Source organism: Giraffa tippelskirchi, chromosome 2 (genome assembly GCF_054371585.1).
Source record: "Giraffa tippelskirchi isolate mGirTip1 chromosome 2, T2T-mGirTip1v1.2.pri, whole genome shotgun sequence".
In the NCBI taxonomy this organism is placed as follows: domain Eukaryota; kingdom Metazoa; phylum Chordata; class Mammalia; order Artiodactyla; family Giraffidae; genus Giraffa; species Giraffa tippelskirchi.
The window spans coordinates 17,768,850-17,773,645 of NC_137276.1; the positions used below are offsets into that span (position 1 = coordinate 17,768,850).

The 4,796-nt window shown below is 43.7% G+C and overlaps 1 non-coding gene across 1 annotated transcript; it reads right to left on the reverse strand.

Annotated features, from left to right (window-relative positions):
- Positions 1-869: 869 nt before the first annotated feature.
- On the reverse strand, positions 870-941 carry TRNAY-AUA (transfer RNA tyrosine (anticodon AUA)). Its single transcript has one exon. It is a non-coding gene; the product is annotated as a tRNA-Tyr (tRNA).
- Positions 942-4,796: the final 3,855 nt, after the last annotated feature.

Here is a 4,796-nt window from a genome sequence, read left to right on the forward strand (position 1 = left end):
TTTCTGGAAGTAGTATTCCTTAATAACCATTAGGTCCACAGAATTTGAGTGAATCACACATGCTTCTGAAACCTCACACAGCACCTGGTGTTCTGGTACTAGGAATAGTCCTTAGAAAAGCAAATGATCTGGTACATTAACTAGAAATTGTGATGCAACAATAAACACATAGCATCACTCATGTTGTAGTTTAGCCCAAAGTGCATACTTGAATCCATCAAGACTTCAGATGGAACATCTATCTTATGAGAAAAACAGGGGATAGAGGAACAAGTTAAACACCACCACAAGGAAGCAACCAGACAACTTCAGATGGTGGAACATTCCACAGGACCTCTGGCCTGACCTCTTCAACAAGTCAGCAGCATAGAAAAGGGAGATCCCAGATGACAAGAGATTTGAAAGCTATAGGAACTAAGTGCAATGTACAATACTGACGTATATAGTGGTTTGGACAAGCAGCTGTAATGACATTTTGGGATCAGTTGGAAGAATTAAAATATGGTCTAGCTTTTAGAAGAGAACAAAATTTACTAAAGTGGGAAGGTGGAGATAGTTGACAGCAAAACGTAGATTACAAAAATTTTAAAAAACACATGTCTGTTCATGTGTGTGTGTGTAAAGATTGGGAAGCATATGCACACATATACTAAATTATATTGGTGATTTTATGGTGGGTGGATGCATGTATTTGTTTCCAGTGGCTGCTGTAACAAATTACCACCATCTCAATGGCTTGAAAGTGAAGTCGCTCAGTCGTGTCCGACTCTTTGCGACCCCATGGACTGTAGCCTACCAGGTTCCTCCATCCATGGGATTTTCCAAGCAAGAATACTGGAGTGGGTTGCCATTTCCTTCTCCAGGAGATCTTCCCAACCCAGGGATTGAACCCAGGTCTCCTGCATTATAGGCAGACGCTTTACCGTCTGAGCTACCAGGGAAGTCTCTTAATGGCTTAAAACAACTCAAATTTATTATCTTATAGCTCTGAAAGTCAGAAGTCTGAAAACAATTTCACTGAGCTAAATTCAAAGGCTCCTTCTGGAAGCTATAGGAGAGAGTTTCTTCCCTTTGTTTTTTCTAGCTGCTAGGGGCCACCTGCATTCCTTGGTTCATAGCACCACCTCACTCTGACCTCTGCTTTATCATCACGTATTCTTCTCTCCCTTTGCTTTCTTTGTCACATTGCCTTCTCTGACTCTGACCATCTTGCCTCTCTCTTACAGTGACCTTTGTGATTATAGTCAGTCCACCAGACAATACAGGATAACCTCCCCACTCAAAGGCTTCCCTGGTGGCTCAGATGCTAAAGCATCTGCCTGCAATGCAGGAGAGCCGGGTTCAACCCCTGGGTCAGGAAGATCCCGTGGAGAAGAAAATGGCAACCCACTCCAGTACTCTTGCCTGGAAAATTCCATGGATGGAGGAGCCTGGTAGGCTACAGTCCATGGGGTGGCAGAGAGTCAGACACAACTGAACGACTTCACTTTCACTTTCCCCACTCAAGATCTTTAACTTAATCATATTTGAAAAGTCCATTTTACTGTTTAAGACAATATATTCACAAGTTCTGGGGACTAGGATACAGATGCTTTTGGAAGAGGTGGGGAATTATTTGGCTACCATAATCAGTTCAGTTCAGTTCAGTTGCTCAGTCATGTCTGACCATTTTCGATCCCATGGACTGCAGTACTTCAGACTTCCCTGTCCATCACCAGCCCCTGGAGCTTACTCACACTCATGTCGATTGAGTCGGTGATGCCATCCAACCATCTCATCCTCCGTTGTCCCCTTCTCCTCCCACCTTCAATCTTTCCCAGCATCAGGGTCATTTCAAATGAGTCAGTTCTTTGTATCAGGTGGCCAAAGTATTGGAGTTTCAGCTTCAGCATCAGTCCTTCCAATGAATATTCAGGACTGATTTCTTTTAGGATGGACGGGTTGGATCTCCTTATTGTCCAATATGTTTTCCTCATCTCTTTATCTTTAGTCATCTGATTTTATGCAGTGCATATGTCCTGGTTCTTTAGTATTAGAAGTTAAATAGTATAGTTTTTCCCATCTGAAAACTTTGCAGCTCCCCCTTCAACTGGACGTGGTGCTCGCTCAGGTTTTTCTGTGGCACCTCTAAACCTCAGGTTTGCTTAGATTTCAGTATGAATGTCTGAAGTTGATGGTTTAAACAGCCTCACAATGGGTCTCCCTTCCTCCAACCTCCTCTGACACTCTGTTTAACCTGTCTATGCTGGATCAGAACATCACCTGGAAGACCAAATTTGACCAAGAGTCTCTCTTTCAAAATCTTTCAAGGGTTCCCTCTGGTCTACAGGATAGGGTAGCTACTTCTCCAAGCACTAGCCCAGGCCACATCTCAGTGGGTTAGTTCATTTTCCCCTCAAGGATGCCCTGCCAACGCCCTATAGCATCAACCCTTCTGCTGGCTCCTACGGATGTCATCAGGGTGCTGGTTCCTACGGATGTCATCAGGGTGAACTCTGATGTTCACAACCCTTTGTTGTTATCTCAGATCCTGATGAAATCTGACTGAGCGTGCAGAGTCACTGCCCACTGAAGATAACCAGAGTCTGCAGCAACCCTGCTGGAGCAGGAGGCAATGCCAATGGTACCGAAGACCCATTCTCCTGAGATTGCTGGACCCCTCAACACCAATGCCAATGGAGTCTTGGGTATTTGGTGCCTTTTCTATGTTAGCATCCACAGAGCCCCCATGCCTGAAAAACTAGGATAAGGTTTTGGAGGTGGAATGAAAGGACTGTCTAGATAAGAGAACCCCACCCATTCCCCAGCACTGGCCCAATGGCTCCAAACTGTGGCTCCTACTCTCTCTTCCCTAGGATGAGCATGTAACCAGGCAGCTCCACGATTCCTCATAAAACAGACCTTGAGTGGGAACTGCCCACAGCTTCCCAACAGGCCCAGATGTGCCTGAATGCTTGAGCAAATACATTCTGATATATTTCATTCCATAGTATGAGCCAGGAACTATCTCACTGACAATAATATGACTAAACTGTATGTATTCAGGACACCATGGTAAAATGAATAAATACTTTCTTCAAGACCATGCTTCTGAATTTCTTAATTTTGATTTATTAGCACTTTCAATGCTTGTGCGTTTGTAGCAAGTAGAGGTGTCAAAGCTACAAGAGAGATGTGTGGGCAAAAGCTTGAGGCTGAGAAGCTCCTTTCAAGTAATTTAATGATATTTTGCAGATCTGGGAAAGCCCTTTCTTATCCCAGGGGGGGCACTAGTGGCATAAAGAACCCGCCTACCAATGCAGGGGACATAAGAGACGTGGGTTCGATCCCTGGGTTGGGAAGATCCTCTGAAGAATAGCATGGCAACCCACTCCAGGATTCTTGCCTGGAGAATCCCACGGGCAGAGGAGCCTGGAGGGCTACAGTCCATAGGGGTCGCAAAGAGTCGGACGTGACTGAAGCAACTTTGCAGGCACATAATCCCATTTTCAGGAACAAGTTGAATGGTTCTGCAAAGATGCAGCTTGACAAACGCTCTTTTGCAGTTTGCAAATAAGAAAAATGCCTCATAGGGAGAGTGAGAAATCTTCCAAGACCTTCTTGAACCCAGGTCTCTGGCCTCCTTTGTCACCACATCTACCTCTTGCTCCTATTCTCTGTTAATAGTGATACCTCCGCAAGCAAAAACCAAATAGCTAGGCAGAGCTGCCGACCCGCCAGCAATTCTGTGCAATCCATTTTGTTGTGTAGCATGCTTTACAGATGATGTTACAAAACTCAGAGTTTGGCAAAAAGCCCTTCTTTTCAAATATTTTATGTGTCAAAAAGAAAAAGAAGACGAAAAACATATCCAGATCTTTTTTGAAAATTACTTACAATCAGCTGGAAGGTATTCGGTGAACTTTGTTTTACAGCGTTTTGTGGCCAGTTACAAATTTGGGTCACGCCCTGCAATCAATCTCTGCCTGGAACTTTCACTGAAGCCATCAGGGGAATTAGAAATAAAACGTTAGAGGCAGGCTCAAGAATGCACAGATGAGCTGGAGAAACTTGTAACTGACTTTCTGGATGTGTGATGAAAAGACAGCTAGATACCTCAGCTCCAAGCCCAGAACCAGGTTCTCATCCAGTGTCACTCAAAATGAAACTCAGAGTGTGTTTCCTCCATCGCTTATGGCACAAAGGCTTTACTGACTTAAGAACTGAGACTGAATCATCTCTCTGTGATTATTTTATTGGCTGTAAGATCCATGAAATAATGGTTACAACATGAAACTGTACTGTGTCTGAGAAACTCGGGGGAACAGCCAAGTCTGAAGAACGTTCTATGTCTTTTTCCGCAACCATCCACCTTCTTTGCCTGCGAAGCTTAGCATATTTCTAAAGGAATAAATGTGATTCCCCACAAAACCTGGTGAGTGAAAGTGACTCTCTTTAATAAACATTCTTATTTGTAAAGAATCTGGCTTTCATTTCCAAAAACTGAGGGAGGGAAGGGCCTGGGAATGCCACTTCTGCTTTCTTCAGAGGATCACAAAGATGTCTCCAGTTCTTCCTGGAAGCAAGCTATTATGTGTTGCAGCCCCTCAGAGTCACTCTTTGAGAGGAGTTCCAGAGCAGTGGAAACTGAAGGTAACATTCAAACTGCTAAGGACTTAAATGGAGAAGTTAATCCCTTAAACCCCCAAATCCTAGGGAAGAAATTTTTATCCTAAATATGGAGATCCTTGTCAATATTCCATTTAGTAAACGACCTCTCTGATTTTTTTTCAAAGAAAATCAAGCAATGAAACTAG